The sequence below is a fragment of the Puma concolor genome, chromosome C2 (genome assembly GCF_028749965.1).
Source record: "Puma concolor isolate L17-30 chromosome C2, mPumCon1.1.hap2, whole genome shotgun sequence".
Taxonomy (NCBI): Eukaryota; Metazoa; Chordata; class Mammalia; order Carnivora; family Felidae; genus Puma; species Puma concolor.
In genome coordinates, this window is record NC_141675.1 from 43494502 (window position 1) to 43516847 (window position 22346).

At 36.0% G+C, this 22346-nt stretch overlaps 1 pseudogene across 1 annotated transcript in view; it reads right to left on the reverse strand.

Moving 5' to 3' along the window:
- The window catches only part of LOC147577219 (dolichyl-diphosphooligosaccharide--protein glycosyltransferase subunit TMEM258 pseudogene), a 203218-nt pseudogene extending 198952 nt beyond the window's left edge, over positions 1–4266 (reverse strand). The window contains exon 1 of the transcript XR_015240039.1: positions 4183–4266. The product of XR_015240039.1 is annotated as a dolichyl-diphosphooligosaccharide--protein glycosyltransferase subunit TMEM258 pseudogene (transcript). The remainder of the gene's footprint in view (positions 1–4182) is intronic.
- Positions 4267–22346: the final 18080 nt, after the last annotated feature.

A 22346-nucleotide genomic window follows, 5' to 3' on the forward strand; every position in this document is an offset into this window, starting at 1 on the left:
CCACAAAACATATACAATTCCTTATATACTGAATTTGATCTTTTAGTCACAAGGGATGAGGAAGTGCTAAAACCAAGGTATATTATTTTGGAAATGTAGTGGCTAGTGAAGGATTAAAACCATAAAGAAATAACATAAATAACATAAGTTAAAATCAAATTTTCTTTTTCTGTTTCAGGGTGAGACTAGGGAGTCAAAATAATTTTTTAAAAGCGCTTCGAATTCAAAAGCTGGTAGAGTAGACATTCAATAATCCTCACTTAAGCATTTTAGCTTGGAGACTTCTTACAGAGTAGCAGCTTGGTTTACTATGAATAAAAATCTATATATTATTTCCCAAGGTGGAAGTAAAAAATTACGTCAAAGATGTTTCTTTGAAAATGTTGGGTGTATCTGTGGCAAAGTGTGTAGTTCAAGTATCACTTTCCAGTGACACCATAGCTCAAAAATTAGGAAATGGCTAATAATAAGAAGGACAGATACATAGACTAGATAAAGCTAAGGACACATTTTTAACTGCAACTTTTTGAATGCACAGATGTTGCTACTATGGCATTTCTTTTAGTATAACTGCAATCCAAACATGAAGCTGGTATGAAGAGAGGTTTCATTTCTTTCTCCCCCCACCCTTTCTTCTAGCTTCAGTGCCAATGAACACAACTAGCTCTAGAATGTATAAAAGTAGTTAGCAAATACGGTTTGGAGTATAAGCTTGGTGTAGAAGTATTTTCTGATGGCACATTTCACAGGTGCAAAAACAGGGAAACATTCTGGGTTATTGCCCAGATTTCCGAGCTTGAGCAAAAAGTATAAATCAACATGGCGCTTCCTTCATCAAGAGAGTCTTCCTATAAAATGTTTTCAGTGGAACTAAACAGAAAGCCTGGTGTCAGAGTGAAAACTGTGGTTACGTAAAGGCTAATATATTAACTTTGAGATTATTATCTATTTTAAAAATATGAAAAGTTTATTATTTAAAAATTGTTGCATGAATGAGGCATGACATTTATTAAGGCAAAAGTTTTACTGAAGATATTTAAACTAGGAAATAAATCCAATCCATTTCTAGTTTGGTATCAGTTTTCTAAAGATGTGATTTTACAGCCAGGCTTGCTTACTGGCATGATACATTTGGCATTTTTAGTTATCTTAATACTTCCATCCAGGGAAGGAATGGGTGAATTTGCTGATAAATTAAATCTGATAAATTAAAGGGAAAAAATGAAATTTAAAAGCATGAAATAACAAAATTTCTACAGCTTGTGATAAGTTCCAAGGTTTAACAATAATCATCACTGAAAGGGTGATTGTGTTGACACTGCCTACGTTTGGAAAGTTATAACCAAATACCTCCTGCATTTGATAGAATATTGAGAATTTACTTTTCCATCAAAAGAAGAGTACACAGAAACTTCCATACATGGGAATTTCACGGCTTTAGAATCTATTTCTTTCATCTAAGTATAATTTAGATTTAATTGCACCTTACTGGATAAATTATTAAAATCAGGTACTGATGAAACACTGAACATATTTTGAAAAAAAGAGCATCACTTATTTCATTTTGGATTAAAGTTAAGAACAAATACCCTAAGCTTCCTGTATGAAAGGATAATATAGAAAAAAAAATTTAGATTTGCATTATCTTCTGCAAGTACATAGTTATCAGACCCTCTATTTTATATAAGCAAGCCTATTTTTCAAAGACAAACAATATGTATTTATGGTGTTTATTCAGAGTACATAGGGGAAAATATGGAAAGTTGTTATTCCACTTAAAACTCTTTGTTCCTGTTTAGTTATGATGCAGAATAACACACTGCTATGAGCAATATGACTATACCCTATATTAACCATTCACAAGCACATTTTTCAATGCATTATGTTTAATTTTTATGATTCTTATTATTTTATCCTATTTTATTTGTTTTGATTATATTTATTGAAATATTTTAGATTGAATCTTATAAAATTTTGCTTTGTATTTAGTAATGTCTTGTTTTTTTCTTCTTTTAATCCCCAAATAACTCATATTTATTATATTTTTACTAAAGTATTAGTTGACAACAGGTTGGGAAAAAGAAAAACTGGTCTTTTACCTCACAGATAGTTTTGCAAGGACCGCTCTAGAATATTAACGAAGATACACAGGAGAGGCTGAAGTATGGAGAGAACACAACTTCAAGGGAGGAGGGATTGTGAAATGATGGTGGTGGAATAATGGTCTGGAAGAGCCTTCAAGGAATAAGGGGCCGGATGCATTTTGAGTATGAGAAGTAGAAAAAGAATTTACTTCCAGTGTAAGATCTGACAGAAATGGCACCTCTGGAAGAAAGATATGCTTCAGTTTCAGGGAACTGAAGCAGCACGGAGAAAAGAAATGCAGGTTGAAGAATTCTGTTCTAGAAGTAATGTTTCCACCCCACATGAGGGAGAAGTCAGGAAAAGTCCAGAGTTTCTGAAGTAGGTGTACTGGGGGGAGGTTGGGCAAGTTGCATCCACATTAATTTCATGTACACCCAAGGATGGTTACCTGAGATAATAGGTGAACTAGTCGGATGATAGAAATGCGGGAATTCAGGAGAGGTAAGAAATCGTGGGCAGTGTTGCTGAAGGGAGAGGTGAGTGGTGAGAATTTTATTAGGAGAGAATTTCGTGCCGCTTAAAAGGCATATAGTAGGCAGAATGATGCTCCCTGCCAAAGATGTCTGTGTCCTAATGCCAAGAACCTTTAAGTATATTCTCTTACATGGCATAAGTGACTGCTGCTCTGGTTAAACTAAGAATTCTGAGCTGGAGATAATGAACTTATCCCGGATCATCCAGGTGGGACCAATATAATCGCAAAGGTCCTTAGAACAGGGAGGCAGAAGAATCAGAGTCAGAAAAGGACAGGCGCTGATGGAAATAGGTCAGAGTGATGCCATTGCTAGCTCCAAAAATAGAGGAGGCAGCCAGGAGCCAAGGAATGCAAGCAGCCTTTAGAAAATAGAAAAGGAAAAAAAGAAAAAAAAAGAAGAAGACTCTCCCTTAGACCTCCAGAAGAGGTAATCCTGCTGACACTCTGATTTTAACCCCAGTGAAACCCATTTCAGATTGCTCACCTCCAGAACTGAAAGACGATAAAAGTGTGTTGTCTTAAGCCGCTTTGTGATAATTTGTTCCAGGGCAAACGAATACACCACCATCATGTTATAATTAAAATGTTTAGCTATAATGACAAAGCCATGACTCCCCCTTGTACACACACACATACACACATGCACAAATACATCCACAACACACTCATACAATCACAGATTTGCAAAATCCTGCATTGCAACCAAGATGTAAGCCACTGCAAAATTAAACTATTTTACTCACGAGTTTTCTTTGCATTTTCAAATTTTGTAAAAGCTGATAATTAAAAAGCTGCCTTCTATTTCATTAGCTAATCTAACTATAATGAAAAATAATATTGACAGTATGGATGCAAAACAAATATAGTCAATCTCCTGATCTTAAAGGCATTGTTAAGGTAGAAATGTCAGATACTCAAAATTATCATTTAAAAGAAAATCTTCCAAAGGAGGTAATTACAATATAATAACAAAAGATTTCATAAGGACGTGACCCTTAAAAATCAAAGTGAGTAAAAGTCATTGTTGAAAACTTACAAATCTCTTAGAAATTTCTTGGTTTCAAAAAATGAGCAGGAATCTCACTACTAAAAGAGAAACCCAAGAAGCTTTGCACAAACATCTGTTTTTACTAGCCTTCTTGTACAGCAGTAAAACCCTTGGTTGTCCCAAGGCAAGACCTTAGGAAGTGCCCACCAACAGTTTAAACAGCCATTACGCATGTACTGTGTTCTCATGTCTGCCCTAAGGAAGTTCAACAGCAACCCAGTACTTTTTTATTTACATGCTTATTAAAGTCACACAGGTAAAACGTTTCCTAATGTGTTTTCAGAACACGTTTTATTTTAGTGCTTTCAAATGTTTTGAGGATAATTGTTAGAGGGATGAAAAAAAATATAGGAGCTCAGTCTGAGAATAAAAATCTGTGTTGGCATTTTAATGTCTAAAGACTCGAGAACTGCCAAATGTTTGCTAATCAAGAAGCAGTAGAAATTCACCATCAGTCCCCAAAATATAAAACAATTCTATTCACTGTAAAAATATGTTTACTGCACTTACTTACCGGCTGTTTAGCACAAATGTTTTTTGTCCCAAAGTGGAAAAGCTGGCAATTCTTTAATTTCCAAAGTGCTCATAGAGTGCAGCTGTAGATATACAAGGCTTTTGTTAATAGCGGATCCAGGTACCATTTGCTTCCCTTTTGTCAGATATCGCCTTTATTTGAAGTCAACAGAAGCCCTTTCCCTTTTCCCCCTGGCACCATTTGTAGTTATTGTATTCTCAGAGAAAGCACAAGGCATCAGGGCATGGACTGATTTTGCTCTGAACCCATTCAGATGCGATGTTGACATTTTTGGGGTAACTTTATATTTTTTTGCTTTCTAACGCACTACAGTCTTCAAAAATAGCCAAGAGTATTGCACTCGGGACTCATCAACATTAAAATATCTGCTACCCAGAGTAAAATTCCAACAATAACTACAGTTTTTAACAGCTCAAGGTGCACACCTTGTACTTGAAGGAATTTCACTGTCCTTTTTAAAAGGCAATTTCTTTAGTTGAACTGCAGTCTCACCTCCCTTATTGGATCCCAAATTTCCTTTTCAAGTGTGAATCTTAAGAGATCAGTGGACTGGCCCTTGTTGATATAATCTTAGCCACACAATAAAAGCATGGTCATCCGAGGAAAAGATTACCTTTAATGTATAAGAATAATGACTCAAGAAATCAGTAAAATAATTCTTTTGCCCATAAAAGTAAACCAAGATTACAGCTGTCTTAACTCCTCTTTTGGAACAAAGATGTTTGGTGTTGAAGAAAGAGGAAAAAATAGTAAAAAGAGTAAATTTTTTAGCAGTAACAAAAATTCAAAAAACACATGTGTGCACAACTATTTTAGAAGGAGAAAAATGGTAAGAAAGGAGCTTTATTTTTTTTTAATTTTTTTAATGTTTATTTATTTTTGAGACAGAGAGAGACAGAGTGCAAGTGGGGGAGGGGCAGAGAGAGAGGGAGACACAGAATCTGAAACAGGCTCCAGGCTCTGAGCTGTCAGCACAGAGCCCGATGCGGGGCTCGAACCCACGAACTGCGAGATCATGACCTGAGCCGAAGTCGGACGCTCAACCGACTGAGCCACCCAGGCGCCCCAAGAAAGGAGCTTTAAAGAGTTAAGTCTATAAATGTGCTCTAGCAAATGTGCTACAAATGGTGTATGTGAAGATATAAATCACAGAGGCATTACCATGTTACCTGGGCTTCAGTCTGTCAGCAAAGTAGGCACTAGCTTACGAGATCCTCAGGGTTCCTTCAGATGAGAGGACCTTTCTCAGAAACCCAACTTTTTTAGCTTCCACCAATTTGGCACCCTTTTCAGAAACTCACATTTTGCTACCACCTCTTAAAAGGCTTAAAAAAAAAAAAAAAACACACCAAAATAATCACTATAGAAGTCAGACAGACTGTTACCTAGAATATCAGATTCATCCAAAACAGTTCACATACCTGATTAGCAATATTCCTCTGAGTAAAATTGGAAGTTCAGAAAGATATTTGATGGAACAGGTATTTTGGGTACTTGTGTCTGAGGCCACTTTAAACTTCACAATAACCCTCTAAGGGAAATAAAACTCCTATTAAGGCCTTAATTAAGTTAAAAAGAACTCTAACAGGAAAACATAAAAGCCACACAGCCACTGCTGACTCCAGGCATCGAGACCTATAAAAGAATATCTAAGAAGCAGAGATGGGGCTGGAACATTCAAGGATGCATGAATCTAAATTTCTGTTTCACCCTGCATTTTCCAGCCACCATATTGGCACAAGACTAAAGACTCTAGAACGTTATGTAGCATTAATCATTGAACAACATGCCTTGCATACGGCATGGTGTGGATTTTTTCTCCTAGACCTAGAAGCCTGATCATTATGGAAGATTATATATGGGAGGCATACATCAGGTCAATGCCCACAGGTCAGAAAGGAAGAAGTTTCAAAACTAAACAAACTTCCAGTTATAAGATGATTAAATTCTGGGAATCTAATGTACAGTATGGTGATTACGGTTAGTAATTCTGTATTGTATACTTGCAAGTTGCCAAAAGAGTAGCTCTTGAATGTTCTGAACACACACACACACACACACACACACACACACACACACACACACATACACAATGGCAATTATGTGAGGTGGTGAAGGTACTGGCCAAGGCTATTATGGTAATCATTTTATGATACAGAAGTGTATCAGATCAACACGTTGTATACCTTAAATTTATGCAAGGTTATATGTCAATTATATCTCAAGAAAGCAGGGGAAAAGTTAATGGAATGTATGTTAACATGGTCTGAGAAACATGTACCATGCAGAAAACACATATATCCAACCATCACTTAAACTTCTGACCTCCTTTTCCTCCAATTCCTTAAGGATAATCAACAAAACACATTTTCAAAAAATGATGGCATATTGAAGAACCACACTTGCGCAGAACGTGCCCTCCGCCTCCAGAGTGTGTGTGTACTCAAAGGCAGAAGAGGGGAGGTGGTGGGGGAGAACGGAGGGGTGGGATGTGAACTCTGGTTGTGATGAGGGCCAGACACCTGACGTGTTCCCCATTTAGCCTTCCAACTGACGGATCAAATGAGAAACTGTTTTGCTCTGTTTCAGAACTGATTGACATTTTAATTATTCTACAGCTGGAAGTGTTAATCACACCAGAGAATGAGGGAATAATTCCCAGCTGGTAAAATTTCACACAATACCTTGGCAGGCACCAACATGCAGATAGTTTAAGTCATTTGTTAAAGAAAAAAAAAAATCAATATTTAAAATCCCTTCACAAATTAAACCAGCAACAGTAGGTCTGCACTTACAAAGCTCCTTAGGTATGATCTGCACTTCTTAGTTTTGACTGTCAGAGAGTCAAAACATTTTGTGATTCTGAGGAAATTACAAATTTAAATATAACTAGTGTGAATAGTGTGAGATGGTTAAAAGGAATTAAGGTAATAAATTAGTTGTGTTGATAAAATATAAACTTTATTGCCCTTCAAACTTGTGCTATTTTTATCAATAGAAGCCTCTCTCTTAGAAAGTCCATGTTGTCTTTTAATGATTAAATATCTCAAAGACATGTTTAATTCAGAGAAACATTTGTTTAAGTTAGTTCTTTACATACTTATCTGATCAGAGGAATCACCTAGCACATTATTACAAACTCTCCTGGAGCTTCTGATTTGATAGCTCTGGAATGAACCCTGGGAATCTGCATTATCAAGAAGGACCCTGAGTGATGCTTAAATCAGACTTTTTTGGAAAATACTGGAATGCATATATGGATTTTTAAATTAAACACTATTTAGTTCTATTTTCATATATAGAAAAATCTATTTTTTCTCAAGTAATAAAAGATAGTGACAACTTCCAAAGCTAATTAAAATACAAAATTTCTGCCTATTTAAGTGAGAAAAAATCAACTTGAAATTTTTTCCATCATATTCTAATAAAAATTCAAGTTTTGACATGTAATAAAACTTTTGACAGTCAAATGTTTTTCAGTTTTTCACTTAGCTGTAAATGCTGAGAATGTGAATGTGCTTTCCTTTTAACAAAAGGAAAAGTTTTCAACAGAAAACACATTCTAAGAGGAATACTATTGACTTAGATATTAACATTTTGCCTTCAAAGCAAGTTTTTCTCTAGATTTTCCTTAATCTGTATGAAAGTGTCAAGCTTCAAAAATAATTATAAAGATGTTCTGAATCCATATGAAACAGCAACAGAGGTATGCCAGTGTCCCTGATTAATTAGGGAAAGTCTTGAAGAAAAGGACTGAGCTGTCCAACATTTAATTCTATATAGAGTGTTACTGTGCACCAGGTTTTGTTCTAACTAAAAAGGCAACCTCAAGGTAGCTATTATTATTATTATCATCATTATAATTCCCATTTTACAGACGTGGAGATAGAAATATAGTGAAAATAAGGAATTTACCCAAGATCACACATTTCTTAAATTATTAATTAGCAGATCTGGAAATCGAACCTATGAGGTCTGGCCAATTTAAAAAAGAAAGCTGGATCTTTATCTCTCTGATATATTGCTCCTTCACTTTTTATCCTTCTCCTAAATATATTAATAAAATATAACAACCAAGTTGGTATCCCTCATAATCCAACAGACTTTTTTCCCAATTCAGGAATAAAAAATCTAGAAATATTGAAAGCTCTCTGGCACGGCTGTGGGGCCCTGACGTTATCAGAGGTTGTCCGTGACGTTCAGCAAGTTGTTGCTGCTGCTGTAGCTGCTGGTTTTAAACCTAGGGAAGTAAGGAAAGCATGGCATGACAGCAAATAGAACTGACTTCCAGAACTAAAGGTTTAGGAAGATATTCTCAGGAAATCTTTGAGTTGTAAAACAAATGAATCTGTCTGGGTTACTTTTCAGAGATCTCATTAATAAACTGAGAAAGCAGAGACTAGATTGGTGGTGATCCCAATACATGAAAAGGATCACCTTTCCTTTCCACACCCATTCTGCCTTTCCCATTCCTTTGCTTCGGCTTTTAGTTGTAATAAAAATGAAATGGCTTCTTATTCTGTCATCTGATTTACAGGGGAAAAAATGATTTTAAAAAATTAACTTCGCTCTTTCTCTAAGACTTAGGTTGTTTCATTTTAACAAAGAAGTAAATCCAGCCTACTTTTATTTTTATTTATTTATTTTTGTTATATAACTTATTGTCAAGTTAGCTAACATACAGTGTATACAGTGTGCTCTTGGCTTGGGGGGTAGATTCCCGTGATTCATCGTTTACATACAACACCAGTGTTCATCCCAGTAAGTGCCCTCCTCAATGCCCATCATCCATTTTCCCCTCTCCCCTGCGCTCCCATCAACCCTCAATCGTTCTCTGTATTTAATCTCTTATGGTTTGCCTCCCTCTCTGAAACTATTCTTTCCCCTCCCCATGGTCTTCTGTTAAGTTTCTCAAGTTCCACAAATGAGTGAAAACATATGATATCTGTCTTCCTCTGATTGATTTATTTCACTTAGCATAATCCCCTCCAGTTCCATCCACATTGTTGCAAATGGCAGGATTTCTTACTTTTGGAATAAGAAAACAGTTCTCTATGGATGTTGTGCACTCTGCTTTTTGTTGTTGTTAAGAATACTGAAGCAAATTGCCTCTGCTCTAGATTGTGAAGCTCTTAGGCCTTTGGGTTGCTGATTTACAAGCTTGATGTCAACATGCTGTATCTTTTTATGTTCCAGTTTATAATGCAGTTATGCAAGCCTCTTAAGCTATTAAGACATCATCATTGACGTTGCAATTTGTGTATATGTTTTATACCTCATTAAATTCTCATCTTTCTAGCTCACAGCAACAGGCTTCTGGCATAGGCTACGGCATAATCTCATAACATAATAAAAAATGTAAAATCATCACAGAGAAAGTTGATGGTTGAAATCTTTACCCCCAATAAATTGATTTATTGGAAATAATGGCTTTATACTCAAACAGAAATTTGTCTCTGGCACTGTTCAGGTAATTTCTAAAAGCAGAAGTTTAGCATCTTTGTCAGTAAATCTTTGGGGGTTTTTAAAGCTGTATAAATGGCACATAGAATAACAATATGGGCTCTTTCTCTACAAAATGATAAAGTTTTAAATTCCCTAATAAGTGGATAAATTTGTAGTTGATGCTACCTTCTCAATTCTGCAGTTTGTAATTCAGGAAGGCAATTTTTCCTTCTCAATTTTATGATGTTATCATGAGGAAATGTCTCATATGATTCCAGACACTAATGATTGTTTGGAATTTTCCCTGACCTGGTGATTAATTCCAACTCCTGACTCAGTGCCTCAGACCCAGTGGGAGGCCAAGAAGGATCTGTTTGCTGAAAATAACCAATTCATTTAACTGAATTACCTGTTACCTAAAATAAAAAAGCACTGTCCAAAGTCCACAGGAGGAAAGAACAATTAAGAAATAAAGAGATTCATTAGTTGTCCCTGTACGCTCATATTTAAAAAGCTATTCATCTGTGTGTGTGTGTGTGTGTATGTTATACATATATATATATATATATATATATATATATATATATACACATATATACATGTACATGTTTATTTAAAGAAAAGTAATCTTGCAAAATATCTATGGAGCCTGGATTCTTCATATGAAGTGGAAAAAGTTGAGTTCTCATAATTAAAAAGTTGAAATAATGAATCTCTTTTCACAGATAAAAATATTAGTATTGATAATAGACATATAAAGTGAATTTCATTATAATCTCTTATAATGTTTTTCCAATTTGGCTATCAACTGACAAATGTTTGTCTTAACACTTTGACATTGTAGTTCCTTCTTCCAACTACGACAATCATTTTTAGTATATTCAGAGTAAGAAAACTTTGTAAGATACTAGCTACAGCTTATATATATATATATAATATTATATATCTTAATCATAAAAATCTAATAGGCCTGCAGAAATGGGTTTACCTAATTCACATCTGCCTCACAATACTGACTCGATCTTCAGAGCAGTGAGCAGAGGAGAGAACTAAAGGAAATTTTTCTTAAGAGGTCTAAAACCATACTCTGAGAGTCTCACTCCCCAATCTATCTTGCTCCGTGCATACATAGATTACAGTAAATAAAATATGGGGTAAATAAATGATAGAGGGTGTCAACAAAATAGTAACATTTGGCAAAGAATAAATCAATAGCAAGACTAAACATTTGGCAAAGAATAAATGTCAACGTCAGATAAAAAGATTAGATTTGGGACAAAGAGAGAAAAGAAAAAAATAAGGTATTCTTTGCAGAATAGTTCTTCATGAAAAATGCTTTTCTCATTTATTTTTCTTTTCTGTTCCTCCTAACCCAGATTTAGTTTCCGACAACGATCAGAGTTAAGGGAGAACATCGGTTGACTGCAAGTAAAACACTTGTAATTCCTCCATAGGCAGGCTTAATCGCTGAGTGCCTGGTACCTAGTACAATGTCAAGGACACAATGGTCAATCAATAGACATTTGCAAAATTAAAAATGCAATCTGCATTATGGCAAGGAAGAGTCTATTGCCAAAAAATTTTGCCTTTTAGAAGTTGATCAGACAGGCAACACTGCTGGCACTGGAGTCTCATTTACCCATAAATCCTATGGAATTTATTTTAACGCGATGTCGCGAGTGTTTATTTGTAGGGGAAAATTTGATTCACACATCTGATTTATTTCTGCTTTGATAATCAGGGCTATTTTTGAAGGTCACAAAAGCCAAAGAGGATTTTTTAAATATTCCACTTATAAACTATTTAAAGCCTCATTTTTATTATAAACTGGCACAATCTTTTTCTTAGCCTAAGCAATTTTACTATACACATTACGTGCTTTTTCTGAAAGAGATCTGCACTCTGAACTTCACGTTTGTTTGTTTTTCTGTTATCTGGTATACAGAGAGTAAATATGACACAGAATGCAGGCACCCACAGGCATGAGCCTGACAAGACTTGGCATATGGATCTCAGACACAGTCATAATTGAAGGATAATACCATTCTTCCATTCTTTTTTGAACTCTAGATCATCCAAGCTGCTGCTATTTGTATAGCTATGCCATACGTCATCTCATAAGGCACGAGTTAATGTACTCTTAAAATATTGTGTTACACAGTAATAATTACATGCACAGAAATCACTGCAAATTGAATCACCTCCTAACTTTAGGGAGAACATCAGGAATCATAGGACTGAAATGCCAATATGTACAAGTCTACCGCTTATAGTTTTCATCTTGGACCACGTGCAAATGAAGTAGATGTCATGAGCAAAATAGATATGAGTACTTCATGTTCTGGAGAGAGAGTAACAACACATCTTCTGGAATGATTGTTGGTAATAAAAGAACTGAGGAATTCGGCAATCGACATCTGGCGAAAGTGATGAGGGAGAAAGAGCTACCCAGGGGTATGTTTTATTTCTGAGGGAGCGTTTGGAGAAGGAGGGTGAGTAGTATGCGCTCACATTTCTCAAGGGTTGGGTGTGTTGTTGATTGTTTGAACATGAACAGGAACGACCACTTAGGGTCAAACTAGTAAGCCCCCCGTGGGTCATGAGAAACTACTGACGTGCTGTTCTGCACTCAGTTTCCCCAAGTGCAGTATAAGTGGAGGAAGTGATCTCCTAACAAGACAGGCACTGAATTTTCTAGAAATGAAACAAAAGATGAGAGTAAAACCAGAGGAAAGTAGATTCACCTGTGCGTGTCCTCGAGTATTCAGTTAAAAATACTTAAAGTCCCCTGTATTGAAGTTAGAACTGCTCCCAGATGTTGGGGCAGAACTGACCCCAGTGTTGGGATGGGTGTAAGGAAAGGATGCTTGAGATAGAGAGGAGTCCAGATGACTATTAGCTTCCCTCTCAACTGCTTTCTTTACTTCCTGTTTGGATTTTGGACTGGTTCCTAGCACTTCCTTTAGATTATGTCTTAATTCTAAAGCTAATAGCATGTTTAAAATGCATAGGGCAACTTGGTATAATGAGTATGCTCAGCCCCTTTAAAAGGAAAAAAAAATGCAGATCTCCAAGATTTTATACAGAGGTCCTCATTTTATGGGGGGAAAAAAAAGACTTGATAGATGACTAAAGAAATGCTAATATTGGGATGCTACTAGTTCTGAATGGTTTATCAGAATTCTAGCACCCTTAGGAAATAAAAAAAAAGATCTTTCAGTAAATATTTCTTGAGGGCAGGTGTTCTAGACACTGAAATAGAGTAGCGAGCGAAGAAGCATGCTTCCTAACCTCAGGAAACTCACAATCCAGCAGGGAAGATAAACAAATAAAGAGGCATTTGTTTGAGAGGGGAAAGGCCAAGTTCTATGGAAGCACATATCCAGGCACCTTGCCTGCAGAAAGAGTCCTGGTTGACCAAGGTGATGAAAGAGGCACAAGGAGAGGAGAGGAGGCAGTGAAGAGTATTTGAGACAGAAATGACATTATGTGCTGAGGCCTAGAAGCAAGAGTCAGGCTGATACCCAGGAAGAGCTGAAAATTCAGCCCACCTAAAATTCAGAGCACTGAACACATTGGGTGAGTACTGGAGGTAAGGGTCCAGAGGGGTGGGACCAAGTCACATTCTAATATAAGAGCTGGGATGGGGTCTAGGCATCTTCATTTTCTAAAGCCAATTTTAAAAGTTAAGAGTTGGGAATCTATTCTCAACAAGCTCAGTTTAAGCCATGAAATTCAGTTCTTTTAGTAGCAGCTTACAGTTAGCTTCCTTTACCCTCACTACATGGCTATTTGGGGCTTAGTGGGGAGACTCAAGGAGAGTAAGATCCTAGATGGTCTTTCAGCCACTGTGAAACTGGGCTGGGAAACTGGGAACACTGTGTTGTGTTCCCATGACAAGACACCTTAGGCCACATATCCCCCAGTTCCACCCCCATCATTTTAGTAAGAATCCTCAAGCTGGTGGTGATGCGTATACTTATAGGACCACTTTTGTGAAGCACTGGTTTACACATTTGAAACAGGTTACAGATACATTTTGCCTTTAAAAGGAATGTTTATTTTTTAGAAACTTCGTTTTTCATATATTATATTTAGCATTTTAAAATGCTGATTGTGGGGCGCCTGGGTGGCGCAATCGGTTAAGCGTCGACTTCAGCCAGGTCACGATCTCGCGGTCCGTGAGTTCCAGCCCCGCGTCGGGCTCTGGGCTGACGGCTCAGAGCCTGGAGCCTGTTTCGGATTCTGTGTCTCCCTCTCTCTCTGCCCCTCCCCCGTTCATGCTCTGTCTCTCTCTGTCCCAAAAATAAATAAATGTTGAAAAAAAAATTAAAAAATAAAAAAATAAAATGCTGATTGAAAAAAAATAAATATAGGATATTGAAATGTTAAGATTTTCTTCCTCTATCCCTAAAGAGACTTCCTCTCTCTGAAAGAAAATTACTTATTTTGGGGGCTTTCAATTTAAGGGATTGCTTTAGGAATATCATTAAAATATTTAGCAAACATTTTCAGTAATACATTTTTAAAATATCTGTTATTACTCTTTTCCAAATTTCTTTCCATGATAGTGGAAATACTTAATCCACGCAGGGGATTAATTTCATGTAAACTTTTATGTCTTAAAGCTGAATTCATTTTTTTCACTGGCATTGAACACAACACCATCTGCAAGCCATTAAAAGGAAATTCCTTTGGAAAGCACTATAGTTTGAGTCTACTGAATGATCTTCACTTGGAATAAAGTCATTCATATGTTTCATGATGTTCAAAAGCAGTTATGATCTAAATTAATATGAATAAATTTTATTTTAGTCAATATATTCTAAATCAGGTCTCGCAAATTCTTTTTGTAATACTTGCTGTGTTCTTAAAAGTCTACGGATATTAATTTTATATTAAAATTGTCATTATTTTAAAAAGACACTCTAAAATAGTAAAAGAATTCTTTGCAAAAAAAATTGTCCCTCATGACACCAGCTAGAAAATAATTCTGTATAACATCCAATCATTTTGTACAGTAAAATATAGCGTACATAGCTATTCAGAGACTTAAGAAGGAGCACATGTAACAAATCCTGTTTTCCCATACATTTCAAAACTAATTTCAGAGCTGTGTAGATTATAAAAACATATACATACATTTATATACATATAAATATGCCCCTAGAATATGTTAAAAGCTACTTATACATTCATGTAGCCTGTGTAAAATTAATACTCTTAAAAATAAAACAATAGATGTGCCAGGGAGGCTCAGTTGGTTGAGCTCTTGATCTCAGCTCTGGTCTTGATCTCAGGGTTGTGAGTTCAAGTCCCATGCTGAGCTCCGTACTGGGTGTGGAGCCTACTTAAGAAAATAATAATAAAAAATAAAAATAAAATCTTTGAAAACATTAAATTTTAAAAACATATTCAACTTTTATGAATCTTTTTTCCTAAACAAAAAATAGTGCTAAAGTAAATGAGTTGTTTGAGTGAATCCTTTTTTTTAATTTTTTTAAACATTTATTTATTTTTGAGAAACAGATCATGAGTGGGAGAGGAGCAAAGAGAGAGGAAGACACAGAATCCAAAGTAGGTTCCAGGTTCTGAGCTGTCAGCACAGAGCCCAATGTGGGGCTTGATCCCACGAACTGTGAGATCATGACCTGAGCTGAAGTCGGATGCTTAACCAACTGAGACACCCAGGCACCCCAATGTATCTTTTTTTAATCTCATATTAAAATCTTTGTAAACTTAACAGAAGACCATGGGGTAAGGGAAGAGGAAAAAATAGTTACAAACAGAGAGGGAAGGAGGCAAACCCTAAGAGATTCTTAAATACGGAGAACAAACTGAGGATGGATGGGGTATTGGGGGAAGGGGAAAATGGGTAATGAGCATTGAGGAGAGCACTTGTTGGGATGACTACTGGGTGTTGTATGTAAGCGATGAACCACGGGACTCTACCCCAAAAACTAAGAGTGCACTTTACACACCATATGTTACCCAGGTTGACAATAAATTACATTAAAAAAAAATCTTTGCCTAGAATCTTGCTTGTATATGAATTTGTCCCTCTGTCTTCATCTACCAACTGGAAATAAGCATGAAAATAATACAAAGACTTAAGAAGAAAATGAATTTTATATATATATATATATATATATATATATATATATATAAAATAAGTTATTCCATAGTTTTATGGGAAATTGCTCAACTTTAGGAAGCATTAATAAATAATCCAAGCCAAAAACTTGCTTCCTTACACAATACTCACACATTGGGGAGTCTTTCTTAAAACGCACTGCCCTCGTCGACTTTTACCTATTTCCCTGCCCAGGAAATAACACACATTTCAATTTAGGACTAGGAAATATGAGGTCAAACTAAAGCAAGGGGGAAATGTCCCATATTCTGTCAGAATTTGATCTCAAGGTAATACAGGCAAACACAGACTCAACTCCCAGAAACATATGTTAATTTATTTAAAAACAGGGGTGTCTGGGTGGTTTAGTCCATTCAGTGTCGGTCTCTTGAACTCAGCTGAGGTCATGATCTCACAGTTCGTGGGTTCGAGCCAAGTTTTGGGCTCAGCACTTATGGTGTGGAGCCTGCTTGGGATTCTGTCTCTCCCTCTCCCTTTGCCCCTCCCCAGCTTGTGCCCTCTCTCTCTCTCTCTGAAAATAAATAAATAAACTTTTAAAGTTTTTCAAAAATAAATAAATAAAAATAAAAATAATTTGGAGTCCTTTTCAAAGATATAGTAGTGTCTTGATAGGTGCAGATGTGGGGAGGAATGTTGCCCCACCAATCCTGAATAGCAAATAGAGAATATATATATATAATCACCCATTATGAAAAATTAAAAATCCTTATAACCCTTCTACCATGGACCAATATTGATTAATTTTTTAAAAATAAGTGTTTGATTTTTACTTTTTATTATGGAAAGTTTTGGAAGCCCTAGTTTGCATATTTACAGTTATTGACCTAAAGTGATTTTTCTTGTATTTATTTATTTACTTACTTACTTATTTATTTTTTATTTTTTTAATGTTAATTTATTTTTTTAATGTTAATTTATTTTTGAGAGAGAGAGAACGAGCATAAGCAGGGGAAAGGCAGAAAGAGGGAGACAGAGGATCCGAAGTGGACTCTGCTGATACCCTGATATGGGGCTCAAACTCACAAACCGTGAGATCATGACCTGAGCCAAAGTTGGATTCTTAACTTATTGAGCCATCCAGGTGCCCCTATTGTATATTTTTAAACAGCACTAAGTGACTGTTTTCAAAGTGAAGGAGTTTTCCTGCAGCTGCAATCTCCCTACCCAAGTTACACAAACTGAGGGGGAAAAAAAAAAAAGAATAGCTTTAACTTTCCCTTCTCTCTATTAATTTTCAGGATGTCCCCAATTTACTGATATATAGAATAACCGATTTATTCAATAAATAACTATTGACTGTTGACTGCAGGCTAAGAAATATGCTACACACTAAAGATGTACAGTTAAATAAGACACTGGTCTTCAGGTCTTAAGTCTACTGGGAGACTCAGACCTTTGAATAAACAATGGTACCACAAGGTGGGAAGTGCTATCATGGAGATAAGGTCTGGGCATTGAGGCTAGAACAAGGAGCCATATCCCCTCTGCCAGACTGGAGTAGGTGTAAATATTGGATGTAAATATTGGGGGATGGGAGTTCTCCTGATAAAAGATGCATACCTCAAGTCTTCAAACTGGAGTTGGAATTTTTCAGACAAACAAGAAAAGGGGAAATAAATTTTGGATAGCCTGACAAATCCAATTTAAGAACAAACCTTTCACCCTGCAGTCACCTGCATGTATTCACACCTTCACATATTTATTCTTCCCTTCGTTCAACTGATGATTTTACACATTTTTAGAGGCAAGGCTAGGAAAGAGGCTAAGAGATGATAAGATAAATAACTGTAAAACATGTAAGTGTTATAAAGATTTTTATAGTAAGGACATTCATTTGTTTATTCAGCTATGGCTCAGGAAATGTGCAGGCACCAGAAATAAGATGGTAAGTATCATCCAGACCTCAAGGAACAGGAGAAACACATTTTAAATAGTCCCATAAAATAAATGTGATAATTTCATCTAACTCTATCCAAAGGAGAAAAAACTGAAATTTCTATGATGGCAAAAAATGCTCCATGGAGGAATAATTGGCAATTGTTAAATTAATTGAACAAAGAGGCCATTAGGCTGAGGTCGATCTAATGCTGTGGCACCTGTATAAGCAAACCAAACTCTAGGCCTGTAAATGCTTCCAGGTTACACAACAGAAAGGTAAGAGGGACACCAATCACAAATAGCCAGGTAGGCTTTAAGTTATAGCCAATCAAATAATTTCTTTTCTTTGTTTCTGTACTTTCTCTATATAAGCCTTTCCCCTGGCTGTTGGTATATAAGTCTTTCTCCTGCTCCTATTACTTCCAGTTTGGCAGATTCAAATCAATTTTTTTCCCAAATAAACTCTTGAAAAGTTTTTAATATGCCTCGGTTTATCTTTTAACCCCATAAAGATTTTGGAAAAATAAGTTTGCATTCACTATTTAAGTAAGACAGGACAGAAGAAGGTGATATGCATGACGTCTTCAGTCAAATGCACAGGACTGAATCAATTTCCACACTAGTTCTAAAATCATAGAAGGTTCATTAATCTCTCAGAGTCTTAGTTTTATTTTATTGTCAAATGGGGATAATACTAGTACCTGCCTCACAGGGTAGTTGTGAGGTAAAATGAACAAATAGATGTAAAGTGCTCAGAACAGTGCCTGGCTCAGCTGGCCCTTAAATAATGTTGGCTATTTATTCCTGTCCTCTTCTTCTTCTAACCTTATTCAGCTAGTCAGAGCACTGACCATTCAGAAGGAATGCATCAGCAAAAACCCAGAGGAATGAATTGACCAGCATGCCAGCCTGATGAAGGAACAGCACATGATCAAGTACCCATCCAGTTCACCCATCAGCCAGTCAACAAATACTAAATGCTTATTTTATATCAAGCACAATCTTGGGTGTGTAACATGTTCTAGGGGCTATGACTGAGAAATGAACACATTACAGAGAGAACCAAATAAATGAGTGGCTACCTAGTTAGAAGTTTGCAGTGAAAGGCCTAATGGAAGAGCTCACATGTAAGCCCTCCTAACAGAGGAGTTGAGAGCTCAGCCAGTTGTCTATACTGGGAATTAAAAGCCCTCCCAGGCACCTTAGTTCAAAGGTGTGAAGTGTAACTTTGGTGCATGGATCTTGAAGAAGCTTTGCATTAATGTAGAGGAAAAAAAACATCCCTTGTCTTGGCACATGAAGAGCAATATAAGAAGTCAATACCATATTATCTAAAGATAACAAGTTCTGGAAGCCTAGAGGTCATGTTAATAGGGTAATGAAATGGAATGCCCTGACTATAGGTAATTTTTCCCTGTTATGAGAAGTAAAGACCTGCAGTAGGTGGATTTTTATACACCAAGGGTTGAATTCCATCTTCTGAAATAAAACAGCTACATATAGAAATTTCAAGAAAAGGCAAAATATTGCTAACATATCAAGTGATCTTCACCAATCTTAGGATCCTTTTACAAGCAGGTTACATAAAGTCCAGGAATGCTGAATCAAATTGTAAATTTTACTTCTAAATACATCTCCTAGTGTGTCCTCACAATAAACGTATTTAATTCTATCTAAAAAATTATGCATAAAGTCCTAAATTGGCCATCACATGTATCTCTGTAGATACTATCCTTTTTTGAGAATCTTATTCTAGCCAACAGTCAAGTTCCTGAAAACAGTGGGGCAAGTGAAATGTGGATTCTGATTTGTATCACATACGTAAAACAACAGCTCTTTATGATAAATTTACATAATCCAGGAACCAAAAGGTAAGAACGATTACATTCTAAGAAAGATTACTCAAGCCATGCTTTGAAAGAAGAGTTCAAAACAACGGAGACAAAAACTAAAAAGCCATTTAAAATAGAAACACGGGGTGGTTTTTCCCCCAAGTTTTTATTGAAGCGTGTGGCTGCCCTTTGAGCCTTGAAGGAGCTTACATATCCCCTTCCATCCCACCCACAATTCTTGGCCCCTTTTTCTTTTCTGACCCTCTGCTGAGTTGGAATTTTCTGTCAGTTGCAACTTAAGTGTGAAGTTGCCATTGCCAGGGTTAGAAGCAAGGAAGTGGGAAGGTGGCGGCCTCATTGTAGTGTTGGCTGACTTGACCTCTGGGAAAATGGAAGGCCTGAATCACCCCTGGCTTTGAAATCACCCCACTCAACTTGACCATTCCAACAACAGCAGTTAAAGGAAGTTTGTCATTATCCACCTCTTTTCTCCACTGTGGTGCAGCAAATATTAGAAGCATCAGAGACAAAATTCAGACCAGTAATAAATTAACTAGGCTCTCACTACAAAGAAAAATAAGATAATAAATAGGAAATAAATGGCTGAAAGGGTTTTCTCAAGCATTAGAAATCCAAGAAGGCAGAATGCACAAAAGAAGAACATAAAGAAGAGAGATACAAAGAATAAATGCGAGGCACCATGGAGAGGTCTGTGAAATAGAGTCTTAAAAAAATACAAAGACGACCAAAGAAAGAATTAGCGTCATGAAGGACTCAGGGAAAAAAAAAAAAAAAAGAACCAAATCAAAAAGGAAAGGAAAAGTATAAAATTCAAAGAGAGAAAGGGAACATTAAAAGATACTGAGCTTTCACGTGAGGCCACTGCACCAGAAAGCCCTGTCTTTCTGCCAAGACTTTGAAAACATAAAAAAAAAAAAAAAAAAAAAAAAAAAAAAAGCTCAAAATGTGTTGTCATTAGGCATCGGATTAAAGTTCCAGAAGCCTTTCAGTTACACATGCTTTTAAATATCATGATAAATTATGCATCTATGACACAGATTGAGATAGCTTGGCCTTCAAGTAATCAATAATTCAAAAACTATGAACATGAACCTCATCCAAATGGGGGTTTCAAAGTTGGATGCTGAAAGAAAGGTGTGACCAAAAAACTTTTCCCTTTCCCTCAGAGAAAAAGGAGTAGCTTTAGCTTGTATACATTTGTATACAAAACACTGAGATATTTCAGCTGAACATTTTGTGCTGAATGGTCAGATGAATTATTCATAATTTCCAAACCTTTCTTTTTTTTTTATTGTAAATTTTCTATCAAGGCTCTAGAACCATTAGCTACATGACATCTCATAGATAATTTCCATTTCTTGGAACAACGACAGTGTGGATGTTGGGCCAACTCCTTAAAGAAAGGAGCAAGAGTTTTTAATCCTAGCAACATCCAGGATATGACCAGACAATTTTTTCTAATATGAGGATATGTCAATGTAAAGAAAGCATGGTGACATTAGTAATTATTTTGCAGTCTCTATTTCTCCTCAAAATATTTTCCTACAGACCTAAACAGAGTTGAGCTGTTGCCAAGTGATATACAAGGCAATTGCTACATTTATGTGAGATGTTGTATAGACTTGAAATCTGACATGTGAAATTGCTTCTAATTGAAGAACTGCAAGTTGTAGTTTAAATAATAAAGCTTTTCCATGCACAAACTCCTTTCTTGGAAAGCTAGCAGAGTGAAGGCGTTTATTGCCCCCCCCCCCAAATTAACCTCTGCTATCTTCTAGATGTCAATCTTCAAAATGTAATTTTAGGCTCAATTTTTTAGCCAATGGAATGGGAATCCTATCTTTAAAGATCTTTTTCTATTCACTCTTTAAAATCAAGTCACAGCCAGTAGCCTTATTTCAAAACCAATAGGGACGTTGTAAATCAGCCTAACAACATGTTTGTTAAATATATGGACTAAACCAGTCTTTATTCCCTTACTTTCCCAAACATAAATCTCTCAGCTTAACTGCTTGAATACAGGTATGGTGATTTTCTCTATGTCTCAATTTGCAGCAGTTAAAATTCCATTTAACTAGGGCATTTTAGCTGCTTGATATTATACTGCTGGAATTGCATTACAGAAATTATGTACTAAGTAAGGATGCAGTGATTAAAATTGATATTTGACTTAATTACAGGCTATAGTACATGGGTATTTGAATGTAACTTAATGGAAAACAAGATGCTTTATTTGTTGTGATTTTCAAAGCTTTTATCTTTGCAGACAACTCCCTTGTTAGTAGTTGTTGGGTCAAGTCTCAAGCTACTGACTCTCTTCAGAAGGAATATGAAAGAATGTACAAGAATATGAAGTTAATGATGTAGTTATCCAGCTAAATACATTAAATGTTTAATATATTCCCTTCTAAGCAGCAGCTTTCTCAATTAATCATCTTAATTCTATCACACTTAACTTATAAAGTAAGCATTTAGTCAGCTGACACATTTTCATGGCACTATATATCAAATAGCAAATCTGGTATGTAAAATATGAAACTAATAAAGAAAAAAAAACTGGAAAGGCCACAACCACATGAAGGAAAACCATATTCCCATAACTTATTTGAAATTCAACTGACAAGTATACCTAGAAGTCATTTGAAAGGGTCTGGTTTTAGGGGTACAATTATTTATCTCCTTAATCATTTTTCTTTTCCTCTTCTTGCAAAACATTTCAAAGTAATGTTTTAAATTAAAAAAAATTTTTAATGTTTATTTATTTTTGAGAGACAGAGACAGAGCACAAGTGGGGAGGAGCAGAGAGGGAGACA